The sequence below is a fragment of the Budorcas taxicolor genome, chromosome 20, assembly GCF_023091745.1.
Source record: "Budorcas taxicolor isolate Tak-1 chromosome 20, Takin1.1, whole genome shotgun sequence".
Taxonomy (NCBI): Eukaryota; Metazoa; Chordata; class Mammalia; order Artiodactyla; family Bovidae; genus Budorcas; species Budorcas taxicolor.
Genome location: NC_068929.1, coordinates 31,001,138 through 31,016,856, shown reverse-complemented (window position 1 = coordinate 31,016,856; position 15,719 = coordinate 31,001,138).

Sequence of the window (15,719 nt, the reverse complement as noted above, 5' to 3'; positions counted from 1 at the left end):
ATCTATGAGTAGCAAAGAGATTAGTTTCTGAACGCTTTTCTACATGTTATTGATATTCCTGAGTATTTTTCTTCAAATATTTGATAGCTACTAAATAATTTTTCAATAGACATATGAATTCTCTTGAGGTAGAGTTGGATTAATGGTAAAAATTCCAATAATATTTCAATTTGAAAATATTTCTTCAGATTTTGCACTAATTGATAAAATAGATGAATCTAGGATACACCGGGTTGTTATTACTAATTCACTACATTTTAGAATACATGGTACTATGAACTGAAAAGTGAAAGTGTTAGTTGCTCATTTATATCTGACACTTTGTGACCCCATGGACTGTGGCCTACCAGACTCCTCTGTGTATAGGATTCTTTAGGCAAGAGTACTGGCGTGGGTAGCCATTCCCTTTTCCAGGGAATCTTCCCAACCTAGGGATCAAACCCAGGTCTGCTTCATTGCAGGCAGATTCTTCGCTGTCTAGCCACCAGGGAAGCCCCATACTATGAACTGCATGGTGTTAATTCAATCATTGATATATAATAAATAATAATTCCTTCAATAACAAACTCATATCGATAACCTAGAAGAAAAACCTCTTCATTTAAGTTGAAACTTAGGCGAGACAGACCATGCAAAATTTTAGAATTAAAACAATGACAGTATTTTGGATCAAATCATTTCTTAGTGTCTACTTGTCTTAGTCAAATGCCTTGACTTTGTCAAAGAAAACAAATGACCTGCTATTTGGAGATTTCCTGTTATAATGAAGAGAGACTAGCAAAGAGTTAACAATATCATCTGAAGGGTCCAAGGAGCACTTCCTCTCCCACTCTGGGAACTTTGTTCATGTAAAGTGAACATTTGTGTTTCGATGTTTTTCTGTGTTCACAAAGGAGAAGTTCAACCTATGACCTATAGTTTCTTGTTACCATGTATTATTCATATTACCTGTGGTACAAAATACAAATGTAAAGGCTGCCATGTAGCTAGAGTAATAGATGAATATATTTATTAAGTTGAGAAGATATCAGGGGGAAAAATCATTATCTTATCTGGTTATTCACAACCAGAAAAAAAATTCCCTGATATTTAAACATGTAAATAAAAGGAAAAATAATTTTGCTAGGTAAAGGCAAAATTTAAATGTCACAAAAAGACAATACATCTAGGATTAATTTATCTGCATTAATGAATTTTAAAAAGTACTCTGATGAGGCAGAAAAATACTATGAAGGAGTAACACAATTCAACTTCAAATATTTGAGGTTTGAAAATTTTCACCTCTTAACACATAAAGTTAGAAAGGATGCTATTTATTATTTATTTGCAGAAGAATTCATAGTTCATTATATGATAAGGGACTATCTCTATCTCAATATTTGTGTAAAATTATACAATTATTTTGCAGATGGTGGAGTAGGTTAGACAGTATGCAGGTGAGTGGTAGCTAAAGCGTAGAAACAAAGACAATTAGTTCTCAGGTCCTTTAGCTGTTTGGCTTAAAATAGTTTTCTGTATCAGGGAACTTTATTTTAACGCTTTGACTTAATTTAAAGAAACCTGAACTTTGTACAATAAAAGCCATGTGATTCACAGAAGTTCTTTGTTAAGTAGGTAATAACTATGCTTGAGCTGTGAATTTCTGCAGTGGCTTTTCCATTTGGCATTGCTAATCAGGGCTAGAAAAGCAGGTATAATAATAACAAAGAAAACTAAGCAATCTAATCACATGGACCACAGCCTTCTCTAACTCAGTGAAATTATGAGCCATGCTTGTAGGGTCACCCAAGACGGATGGGTCTTGGTGGAGAGTTCTGATGAAATGTGGTCCACTGGAGAAGGGAATGGCAAACCACTTCAGTATTCCTGCCTTGAGAACCCCATGATCAATAAGAAAAGGCAAAAAGATAGGATACTGAAAGATGAATTCCCCAGGTCAGTAGGTGCCCAATACGCTACTGGAGATCAGTGGAGAAATAACTCCAGAAAGAATGAAGAGACAGAGCCAAAGCAAAAACAACACCCAGTTGTGGATGTAACTGGTGATGAAAGCAAGGTCTGATGTTGTAAAGAGCAATTTTGCATAGGAATTAGGCCCATGAATCAAGGCAAATTGGAACTGGTCAAACAGGAGAGAGCAAGAGTGAACATCAACATTTTAGGAATCAGTGAACTAAAATGGACTGGAATGGGTGAATTTATCTTAGATGATCATTATATCTACTACTGTGGGCAAGAATCCCTTAGAAGAAATGGAGTAGCCATCATAGTCAACAAGAGTCTGAAATGGAGTATTGGATGCAATTTCATAAACGACAGAATGATCTCTGTTCGTTTCCAAGGCAAACCATTCAATATCACGGTAATCCAAGTCTATGCCCAACCAGTAATGCTGAAGAAGCTGAAGTTGAACAGTTCTATGAAGACCTACAAGATGTTTTAGAACTAACACCCCCAAAAGATGTCCTTTTCATTATAGGGGACTGGAATGCAAAAATAGGAAGTCAAGAAACACTTGGAGTAACAGGCAAATTTGGCCTTGGAGTACAGAATGAAGCAGGGCAAAGGCTAATAGAGTTCTGCTGAGAGAATCCACTGGTCATAGCAAACACCCTCTTCCAACAAAACAAGAGGAGACTCTACACATGGACATCACCAGATGGTCAACACTGAAATCAGATTGATTATACTCTTTGCAGCCAAAGGTGGAGAAACTATATAGTCAGCAAAAACAAGACAAGAAGCTGACTGTGGCTCAGGTCATGAACTCCTTATTGCAAAATTCAGACTTAAATTGAATAAAGTAGGGAAAATCACAAGACCATTCAGGTATGACCTAAATCAAATCCCCAACGATTATACAATAGAAGTGAGAAATAGATTTAAGGGACTAGATCTGATAGAAAGAGTGCCTGATGAACTATGGACGAAGGTTCGTGACATTGTACAGAAGACAGGAAGCAAGACCATCCCAAGAAAAAGAAATGCAAAAAGGCTGTCTGGGGAGGCCTTACAAATAGCTGAGAAAAAAAGAGAAGACAAAAGCAAAGGAGAAAAGGAAAGATATACCCATTTGAATACAGAGTTCCAAAGAATAGCAAGGAGAGATAAGAAAAACTTCCTCAAAGATCAGTGCAAAGAAAGAGAGGAAAACAATAGAATGGGAAAGACTTGAGATCTCTTCAAGAAAATTAGAGATACCAAATGGAATATTTCATGCCAAGATGGGCTCAATAAAGGACAGAAATGGTATGGACCTAACAGAAGCAGAAGATATTAAGAAGAGGTGGCAAGAATAAACAGAAGAACTGTACTAAAAAGATCTTCACAACTCGAATAATCATGACAGTGTGTTCACTCACCTGGTGCCAGACATCCTGGAATGTGAAGTCAAGTGGGCCTTAGAAACCATCACTATGAACAAAGCTAGTGGAGGTGATGGAATTCCAGTTGAGCTATATCAAATCCTAAAAGATGATGCTGTGGAAGTGCTTCACTCAATATGCCAGCAAATTTGGAAAACTCAGCAGTGGCCACAGGACTGAAAAAGGTCAGTTTTCATTCCAATCCCTAAGAAAGGCAATGCCAAAGAATGCTCAAACTACCTCACAATTGCACTCATCTCACACGCTAGCAAAGTAATGCTGAAAATTTTCCAAGCCAGGCTTCAAAATACATAAATCGTGAACTTCCAAATGTTCAAGCTGGTTTTAGAAAAGGCAGAGGACCCAGAGATCAAATTGCCAACATATGCTGGATCATCGAAAAAGCAAGAGAGTTCCAGAAAACCATCTATTTCTGCTTTATTGACTATGCCAAAGCCTTTGATTGTGTGAATTACAATAAACTGTGGAAAATTCTGAAAGAGATGGGAATACTGGACCACCTGATCTGCCTTTCGAGAAATCTGTATGCAGGTCAGGAAGCACCAGTTAGAACTGGACATGGAACAACAGACTGGTTCCAAATAGGAAAAGGAGTACATCTAAGCTGTATATTGTCACTCTGCTTATTTAACTTATATCCAGAGTACATCATGAGAAACGCTGGACTGGATGAAGCACAAGCTGGAATCAAGATCACTGGGAGAAATATCAATAACCTCAGACATGCAGATGACATCATCTTTATGGCAGAAAGTGAAGAAGAACTAAAGAGCCTCTTGATGAAAGTAAAAGAGGAGAGTGAAAAAGTTGGCTTAAAGCTCAACATTCAGAAAACAAAGATCATGGCATCTGGTCCTGTCACTTCATGGCAAATAGATGGAGAAATAGTGGAAACAGTGGCAGACTTTTTATTTTCTTGGGCTCCAAAATCACCACAGATAGTGACTGCAGCCATGAAATTAAGAGACGCTTGCTCTTTTGAAGAAAAACTATGACCAACTTAGAAAGAATATAAAAAGCAGAGACATTACTTTGTCAACAAAGGTTCATCTAGTCAAGGCTATGGTTTCTCCAGTAGTTATTTATGGATGTGAACATTGGGCTATAAAGAAGGCCGCACACCAAAGAATTAATGCTTTTGAGCTGTGGTGTCGGAGAAGACTCTTGAGAGTCCCTTGGACTGCCAGGAGATCCAACCAGTCCATCCTAAAGGAAATTAGTCCTGAATATTTATTGGAAGGACTGATGTTGAAGCTGAAACTCCAATACTTTGGCCACCTGATGCCAATAGCTGATTAATTTGAAAAGACCCTGATGCTGGGAAAGATTGAGGGCAGGAGGAGAAGGGGACGACGGAGGATGAGATGGCTGGATGGCATCTTCAACTCTATGGACATGAGTCTATGCCAGCTCGACAAAGGATGAGATGATTGAACGGCATCACCGACTCAATGGACATGAGTTTGAGTACACTCTGGGAGTTGGTGATAGACAGGGAGGCCTGGCATCCTGCAATCCATGGGGTCACAGAGCCAGACACAACTGAGCGATTGAACTGAACTGAATAATAACAAAAAATAACAACTGTTGAAAGATCAAAACATTGATTTGAATCAATTGTAGTTTTAGAAGGCAGTCTTAGTTTGGCTTATTTGCTATCACATGATCCTTATATTTCAAATTTAGAGGATTTTTATCTCCTGTAAGTCATTTTCTGAAAGTATTTGCAACCATTGTGTAAAACTTAGTATATTCTAATTCTGGGTAATAAGAGTTACTTCCCTTAGCTCCTAACCCCATTTATTACTTGAGAGTGACTTATAAGAACAAAAGCCACTAAACTGAATTGTCCAAGTTCAGTCTCTAATAGTGTCTCTTCCCCACTGATTATCTTCTTGGTAATGACAACCACGTTTTAAGTTGTGCTTGGTGCTGAGTATGTTGCCCTGAAAAGCTAAGGCATTTGAAATGTTTAAATCAACTTAACATTATGGCTGCCCAGTATTAAGTCCACAGAGATCAAACCAGTCAGTCCTAAAGAAAATCAACCCTGACTACTCGTTGAAAGTACTGACGCTGAAGCTGAAGTTCCAGTGCTTTGGCCTCCTGATGCAAAGAGCCGACTCATTGCGAAAGATTGAAAGCAAAAGGAGAAGGTGAAGGCAGAGGATGAAATAGTTAGATAGCATCACCAACTCAGTGAATACTAATTTGAACAAACTCCTGGAGATAGTGAAGGACAGAGGAGTCTGGTGTGCTTCAGTCCATGGGGTCACAAAGAGTTGGACATGACTTAGCGACTGCAAAAACACACAAAAACACAATTATTACTAAATATTAATTCACGATATGATCAAACTGATAAAAATGGTTTTGGGGGACAAAAGCTAAATTATAGCTTTCTATTAAAACCATAAGTGTAGTACAACCTTTGTTGCAAATGAAATGTTTTGCTATTTTTTCCCTTCACTTCCCATTAGTAAGCAATCATTTTTCAATAGTAATTGTTTTCTTTCTTTTTCTTGATGCAGGGGAAATTATTGTGGAAGATAATACAGTCTGTTTATCTGAGAGTATTTTTTTACTTTCTACAGTTCCAATTACCTTTGGGCTTTAGCAGAATTTATCAATTCCCTAGAGGATTTTTTTTTTTTCCTGCTTTAAGGCTTGTTTTGTCTTTGTTTCTCCCAAGAGTTAAAAATAGTTGGTGTGAGTCACATTAACAAAGGCTCACCTGTATGGATATTCTAAAGTGAAATCCAGCTAGGTTTACTGCTATCATATAGGGCACGAATTAATCAGCAGGATCTGTCACTTACCTGAGAAAACAGCTTTTTCCTCAAAGGTGTAGTTAAGGACAGAATTATCTTAACGCAACTCTATAAGAATGGCTTCTATAAGGTAAAATATTCACAATAAAACAGCAAATTGTCTTTTTTTCCCTTATATGTATACCACTGATGAGGATTTATGAAAATAACATTTTATACACAATGAGCCTTCTATAACTGCTCACTTTTTCACCTATAAAAGTCTTGAACTGTCTCCATGCCTGATAAGATACTGACTTCTTCTATTTCCTAATATTCTCCAAAGTATTGGTTACATATATGTGAAACATTCTTCGTTTATCATGATCCTAGATGTCTAACATTACAAGCTGTGAGTATATTTTAGATACCTGAGAAAATAGATACTAGGTTCAGAATGACCATTTGACCATCTTGGTTCCTCTATGGTTTCTTTGCAAAGGCATAAAAACATTGAATCTCTCTGCAGAATGCTACTGATCTTCCTTTGTTTATGCGGAAAAATGGTATTGACTGTCAAAAAGAAAAACCATTAGCAAACAACACAGATATTTTGAAAGGCCATCTTCCCAAACTTGTGAAAATGTAAAATTATTTTATTCAGAAGCTATTTTCAAAAGTTGTAATCAAGCTGCTTTGGCATTGAATGAATACAGAAGCCAAATTCTTTTTTTCTTTTTTCCTACTGAGCGGACAAAAATTATTGTAAATACTAGGATGTTCAAAGTCTAAGACAATATCCTAAACTTTGATGTTACTTGCATTTAATTTCTAGATAAAGGTGAGAAGACCTTTAAGTATAAGAAAAATCATAATTATAGAGAAGTTTTCTTTGTAGACTCCTTTAAATCATTTGAACATGTTACATTTCTTTCTCCTCCAAGGACAATTTCTGTCTTTATTTATATCTAATTATATAATATTCTTGTCTTTGACTATGATGTATGACCAATAAACACAAATCTAGATGTCTAAGCTTACTATATTTTACCTAATGTATTTCCAGCAAATCAGTTTTTAGATAAATGCTTTTGATAAAGTCTTTTGATAACCAAATGTGTAACTACAGTAGAATCAAAGGGGAACTATATACAACCAAAATTGTTTTAAATTATCTTAAGATAAAAACTTTACATTTTTAAATATTTGCCTTTCATACATTTCCCCATCTAAAAATAATCTTTATGAGGGAGATTTGTGTACACATATTCATTGAAAAATGGGTTTGAGGTTGGTATTAACAGTCATTTAGCTGAACAGGTGAGTGCTGTGTAAACATTAATAAAGGTTATTCCTTTAAATATATCAGTTTCAAAATTTTCCTAAAAACTACTTTTCCCTCCACTGGAGATACTAGTGTTATTTGCAAAAGTTCACTTCTAGAGGAAAAAAATGATCAATAAATCTAATACTTTTTTCTTCCCTTCAAATATAAGTATCTAGAAATATTTTGAACTGTGGTGTTGGAGAAGACTCTTGAGAGTCCCTTGGACTGCAAGGAGATCCAACCAGTCCATCCTAAAGGAGATCAATCCTGGGTGTTCATTGAAAGGACTGATGTTGAAGCTGAAACTCCAATAATTTGGCCACCTGATGCAAAAAGCTGACTCATTTGAAAAGACCCTGATGCTGGGAAAGATTGGGGGCAGGAGGAGAAGGGGACGACAGAGGATGAGATGGCTGGATGGCATCACCAACTCAATGGACATGAGTTTGGGTGAACTCCGGGAGTTGGTGATGGACAGGGAGGCCTGGTATGCTGTGATTCATGGTGCTGCAAAGAGTCGGACGCGACTGACTGACTGAACTGAACTGAACTGAATAATAGAGCAATTACCATATTTATTATTTTTAAAGTCATTGAATGGAGGGTATTTTTTCTATCTTCTATTATTTCAAAGTCCCCATTCATTCATCATTAATTTCTTCATTCATTTATTCCACAAACTTTATTCATGGATTCATTTACTACATGAAGTTTTATTGAGTATTTGAGGAAAAGCAACAGGAAGCTGTGTTAATGAATATAATTATGAAATAGAAAGAAAAATGAATATACACAGGTTTAGATTATTCCAAATATTTGAGAGTAACAAAAAGTAGATAATACAAAAAAGCAGATCAAGAAATTCAACTCTGTATGTTATCTATCTATTCAAAATTATGGACCTATTACACTGTACTCAACAGGGAATGCATAAGCAATATAAGCCTCACTCATACAATCATGGAAATGATATAACATTTTATTTTTTATCTGGGAAGTGTGAATTTTTGATGAAGACATTGCTGAGAGTAAGGAAATTCCCTTCTTGAAGAAAACCAAGAGAGATCGAAACCAGTCCCGAAAGACGTAACAAACTGGGTCAGAAAGTTTTCAGGTTTGCTTTTCTCAGGGACCTTTTTCCCTCAAATACTCCTTGATCCCTTTTTGTACTGAAGATAGACATTTTTCTCAGGATACATGATTATTCCCTTAAAACTTCCCTGAAGCAGGGAAAGGGTATAAGCATTAAACTTCAAATAATTTCTCTGCATGCAAGCAATTGAGTTGTCAACAAAGCTATGGTTAACAATATTTTATATGAAAATTCATGGAAAATAACTAGATGCACTTAAGAATACTAAAGAAGAGAGTATTATTTCTTAAACATGATTAATTACACACGATCATGGATTAAAAGAAAATATTTTGGACAACTTGTTGAATAATAGTTAAGAAATCTAATTTTGCCTGAGGACACTTGTGATGAAAATAATGAATAAAGAGGTTGATTTTGGTTTAGGAGGTTTTTCTAAAGAGAAAGAAAGAGAGAGGGAGAAAAAGAAAGAATTGAAATATATTTAGTTAGTATATAGCCTTGTTTCTTCTGTAGAGAACACACAACAAAGTTAAAAAACCAGGAAATCAGAACTGTGATATTTCCAAATAGAATGAGAATATATCATGTGAAACTTTAACTTACTAGTATCATAGAATCTATTAGCCACTTTCCTAATTGTGATTGTTTTGCAAGCTTCAGCCACAACAACAATTCTTTTTTTCTACTTTATGTTTATTTTAGTATATTTTTCTCTTGCCTTTTCCTTCTTGATTTTTAATAGCTGATAGGAAATAAAGATGCTTATAACACATATTTGGGGGAAAAAACCCACGTGCACTAACTTGGTAGTTTTCAAATCCACCATTCCCTTTCTTTGACAGTATGGAAATAGTACATAGGCATCTGAACATATTATTCTTTTAAAGAGACATACACCATTCTTCTTGGAAATTACTCATTACTGAACTCCAGTATCTGTGAGCTTCCCTTGTGGCTCAGCTCATAAAGAATCCACCTACAATGTGGGAGACCTGGGTTGGGAAGATCCCCTGGAGACGGGAAAGTCTACCCACTCCAGTATTCTGGCCTGAAGAATTCTGAGTCAGACATGACTGAGTGACTTTCATTTTGACTTTACTATTTTCTATTCTCTTAGTATCCCATACATCTTTCTCAGTACCGTCATTTGGAGCATTCTCCAGTTTTCTGAGGATTTTGTTTCAGCAGCAACAAGTGAATCATAATTCCTAGCAGGTAAATGTTGCCATTTCTAGGTCAACTGATCAACTGCCTTTAGTTGCCTTCTGATCAACTGAATTTGCACAGTGGAGCTCTAAATATTCAGCTGTTCTGTTACAGAACTTCACCTTTTGTTTCTTTGTTATTTATATACTTCTATAAACATTAAAACAGAAAAATGATATTTTCTGAGAGAAAAATAGGAGTTTTTTAAAATTAAACCCCCTATTATGTCTCTAAATATTTATATACATTATTCTGATTTGTAATAGTTTTATTTTTTTTAGATTTTCAAAATAGTAAGTATTTCATTATACAAAGGCTGAAAATAGAAAAAAATCTTAGGGAGGAAATCGAAATAAACAAATGGTTCCACACAGATAGATTGTTAACAAACATTTGCAGACATTTTTTTTCATAGGGGTATATATGTGTGCATTTCCTCTCTTATTTTTATAATATTTAGACTATCATATATATATGTATGTATATATATATGTCTGTGTGTATGCGTTATACACTGATTCTTTTGAATTTTATCATGAGCATTTTCCATGTTATCAAATATTATTTGAAAGCATGATTACAAATGACAGCATGATATTACAATCTGTGAAATATAATTTCCTTAGATTTTTTTCAGTGTTTCATTTTACAATTATAGTGAATTATTGCATGCATTTCTGGATTTTCTTCCAAAATAATTTTTATTAAAGATATAATATATGCTTATGGTTATAAAATAAACCAACAAAAAAATTACACACACAGCACAAAGTTTAAAGTAAATAGATGTTTTCTTCCCACTAAATTCCTGATCTCAATTGCAGACATTACTGTCATTAACAGTTCCTTAGGAAGCCTTCCAAAATTAAAAAAAGAGGGCTTTTATACATATTTTATCTTTTTTTTAATCTTTCTTGAAGGATCTTGTGGTTTTTCCACATCTGAGCATAAAGAGATAATTTATTTCTAGTAATGTTTTCATTGTATCATGTGCATCATCAGTGCTATAATGAATTTATTTCCCTCAGATATTCATTTAAGTTCTTTCCATTTTTTTCTATTAAACGATGCTACAAAAATATTTTAATTCATCTATCTTTCAGCATGGTTACTATTATGTTTAAGAGAAATTCTTGAAATATAAGGAACTTGGTTAAAAACATTTGAATATGTTTAATTTTTTTTTAATTTTTATTTTTACTTTATTTTACTTTACAATACTGTATTGGTTTTGCCATAAAGTGACATGAATCCACCATGGGTGTACATGCGTTCCCAAACATGAACCCCCCTCCCTCCTCTCTCCCTATAACATCTCTCTGGGTCATCCCCGTGCACCAGCCCCAAGCATGCTGTATCCTGCATCAGACATAGACTGGCGATTCTATTCTTACATGATAGTATACATGTTTCAATGCCATTCTCCCAAATCATCCCACCCTCTCCCTCTCCCTCTGAGTCCAAAAGTCTGCTATACACATCTGTGTCTTTTTTGCTATCTTGCATACAGGGTCATCATTACCATCTTTCTAAATTCCATATATATGTGTTAGTATACTGTATTGGTGTTTTTCTTTCTGGCTTATTTCACTCTGTATAATCAGCTCCAGTTTCATCCATCTCATCAGAACTGATTCAAATGTATTCTTTTTAACAGCTGAGTAATACTCTATTGTGTATATGTACCACTGCTTTCTTATCCATTCATCTGCTGATGGACATCTAGGTTGTTTCCATGTCCTGGCTATTATAAACAGTGCTGCAATGAACATTGGGGTACATGTGTCTCTTTCAATTCTGGTTTCCTCGGTGTGTATGCCCAGCAGTGGGATTGTTGGGTCATAAGGCAGTTCTATTTGAATTTTTTAAGGAATCTCCACACTGTTCTCCATAGTGGCTGTACTAGTTTGCATTCCCACCAACAGTGTAGGAGGGTTCCCTTTTCTCCACACCCTCTCCAGCATTTATTGCTTATAGACTTTTGGATTGTAGACATTCTGACTGGTGTGAAGTGGTACCTCATTGTGGTTTTGATTTGCATTTCTCTAATAATGAGTGATGTTGAGCATCTTTTCATGTGTTTGTTAGACATCCATATGTCTTCTTTGGAGAAATGTCTATTTAGTTCTTTGGCCCATTTTTTGATTGGGTCGTTTATTTTTCTGGAATTGAGTTGCATAAGTTGCTTGTATATTTTTGAGATTAGTTGTTTGTCAGTTGTTTCATTTGCTATTATTTTCTCCCATTCAGAAGGCTGTCTTTTCACCTTGCTTATATTTTCCTTTGTTGTGCAGAAGCTTTTAATTTTAATTAGATCCCATTCGTTTATTTTTGCTTTTATTTCCAGAATTCTGGGAGGTCGATCATAGAGGATCCTGTTGTGATTTATGTCTGAGAGTGTTTTGCTTATGTTCTCCTCTAGGAGTTTTAGAGTTTCTGGTCTTACATTTAGATCTTTAATCCATTTTGAGTTTATTTTTGTGTATGGTGTTAGAAAGTGTTCTAGTTTCATTCTTTTACAAGTGGTTGACCAATTTTCCCAGCACCACTTCTTAAAGAGATTGTTTTTACTCCATTGTGTATATCATCAAGACAGTATGGTACTGGCTCAAAGACAGAAATATAGATCAATGGAACAAAATAGAAAGCCCAGAGATAAATCCACACACATATGGACACCTTATCTTTGACAAAGGAGGCATGAATACGTTTAATTTTGAAAGCTATTTTCACATTTTGTTTCTAAAATTTTTACCAAACTACATCTCCGAAATGAAGAATGAGAGTATTTGTTTCCTACTTTTCCATTTTTGCTATCTGATACATGTTATGTGTATTTTGCACTGCTTTAATAATCAGCAAAGCTAAGCATTTATTTTATGTTTTATTTAGCTATCTTTCTTTTCTTTCCTTTTTCCTTTCTTCCCTTCTCTTTCTCTTTTTCCTTCTTCCTTCTTCCCTCCATCTCCCTCCTTCCCTCCATCTCCCTCTCTCCCCCTTTCCTTCCTTCCTTCCATGAAACTCCAGGTAACATCTTTTATCCATAAGGCCCTGATTAATTTGTAAGTGCTTTCACACACACACATGTGTGTGTGAGAGTACATATGCTGCTGCTGCTGCTTAGTCGCTGTCGTGTCCAACTCTGTGAGACCCTATGGACTGTAGCCCACCAGGCTCCTCTGTGCATGGGATTCTCCAGGTAAGAACACTAGAGTGGGTTGCCGTGCCCTTCTGCACTAAGGCTCCACAGTTATAGCCAATCTATTGTCACATATGCAGACAAGTTTAGTTTATTAAATATGGAAGATTGGTGGATGGGCTGGGATTTACCATATCCCTTCCATTTGGTATTGGGTATTAACATACAATTGGTGAGTTTCTAAATTAAAATAGGGAATATACCCATGTTTACTAAGTCGCTTCAGTCATGTCTGACTCTGTGTGACCCTATGGACTATAAGCCCATCATCTCCTCTGTCCATAGGATTCTCCAGGCAAAGAATACTGGAGTGAGTTGCCATGCCCTCCTCCAGGGGATCTTCCCTACGCAGGGATCAAACCCGGGTCTCCTGCATTGCAGGCAGATTCTTTACCACTGAGCCACCAGGAAAGCCCAAGTATATATATGACTACTTACAAATTAATAAAAAACCTTCTGTATAACAAACTATTAAAAAGAGAGCAAGAGACTAATTGATTTCTCTTTTTAAGAGTTTGTTTTATACAGTTATAAATAAAATTATATGTGGTCAAATTTATTAGGCTTTCTTTTATGATATTAAGGTTTCAGTTCATACTTAGAAAATCTGTTTCTTCTCCAAGATTATTTTTTAAAGTTTATATTTTTAACTGCATAGGTATTTGGACAGATGCCCCTTATGAAAATGATTAAATATGGTAAAACTGTTCTTGAAAGTATTCTTAAAATATAATGAACATAGCAGTCTGAAATGATGAAGCCAAAATCTTCATGCAGGAGGGAATTCATAGGTGTAGGAGGAAAACTGAATATTTTTCTGTTCTTGTGGGTGTTTGTGGAGCCAAGGAAACAAGGATCCAGTTCCCAAGGCCATGTGGGAGAGGAAAACAAAACAACAAAAGCTTGGGCTTTATCCTTGGCCCAGATTATTTTGTAAAGTAACTGAGTAGCTCAAAGTAAAAAAATAAACACAAAACAAAATAAAGTGAAACAGCAACAACAACAAGAAAAAACTCTAAACTCAGAACCAGTAGAAATGAGACTACACTAAGCAACGGTGCAAAGCTCTCAGATATAGGCATTATTAGAGACAGATGACACAAATTATAAAATAACTATGTTTATTTAAAATTAAAAAAACAAACCAGAAAATATATCTAGGGATCAGGAAACTGAAATAATCACTGAGAAATTTGAAAGCAATCCAACAGAATCTTAGAAATAACAGAAATGAGTTCAATAAAACTAAAGAATATAATGATGATGTATGTGTTTAACAGATTAGATACAGCTAGAACATCCTGAATTACGGGTTAGTAGAAACCAATCAGAATGCAGCACAGAAAAGTAGAGATGGCAAATATAAAGAGGTTAATAGATGAGGAAGATAGAGTGACACATTGTAACACTTACCTAACCTGAATTCCAAAGAAGAGAATGTGACAGAGTTATATCCAGAGAGATATTAACTCAGAATATTGTACACTATATAAACTAAAAAACTTAACAAGTCTTAAGGAAGAAATTTTAAAAAGATCAATCTATACTCGGATTCATCAAAGACACTGAACAATACAAAAGATAAAGAGATATTAAAAGCAGTCAGAGAAGACAAATTAACTTCAAAGAAGAAGATGACATCTGACTTCTCCCCCACCTCAGATGAAAAATAAATGTCAGTCTCAACAACAAACAAGTTGTTTTAAGAACAAGGGTAAAATCAAAAGTAAACCACCAATGTGTTTTCCTGAGGGAAATTCTCAACAATATACTTCAAGCATAAGAAATATGAATCTAGATAAAAGTGTGATATGGAAGAATTAAAGAGCAAAATAAGTGATATATACCCTAGTAAACCTGAACATATAAAATAATAATCTACTGAAGGGTTAAAATAATATTAATGTGCATACCAATAACTAACAAGTAGGTATTCAGATGGAAAATAATGAAATTGTGTCCTGGTCACATAATATACTAAATAATCAATTACTAGTGGATTATAAACATAAATGTGAAGTCCAAAGTTATCATACTTTAGGAAATAATTTGGGAGAATAGTTCTTTCATCTTATGATGGTAAGGAATTTCTGAAAACATGATGGAAAATCTTTATAAGTTAAAAAATTCTACTCATGAAAGTTTTCCATAAAAAATTAAAAATATAAGTTCTGAAATGGAAGGTGACTTTTTGTAAAACATACATAGAAGAAAACATTAGTATTTATAATAAATATCTAAGCATATGGCATGATGTTTGAAAGCCATAAATCCACTTTTAAAAAGGGAAAATCACTTATATGAGCATTTACAAAAAAAAAAAAAAGGAAAATCTGAAGAGATCAACCTCAATGATAATCTTCTCAGAAACAAAAGTTTAAACCATAATGAAATACCATTAAAAATTCTACCTATTAGCTAAAAAATAAATACCTAATAGTACCAAGTATTAGTGATGACATGGCACAACAGCAATTCTTTTACTATTGGTAAGAGTGTAGATTAGTAAATATCTTTGGATAACAGTGTGGTAATATTTACTAATTTTATTCCTTCCTCTACATCCTAGAGAGATTTTGCTAGTGTGGACCACTAGAATATTCACAGCAGCATTGTTCATTGTAGCCAGAACCTAGAAAAATTGAAATGTCAACTAAGGCAGAGTAGGTACAGAATTTGAGGTACATTCATGTGTGCTAAGTTGCTTCAGTCTTGTCTGACTCTGACCCTGTGGACTGTTGCCCGCCAGGCTCCT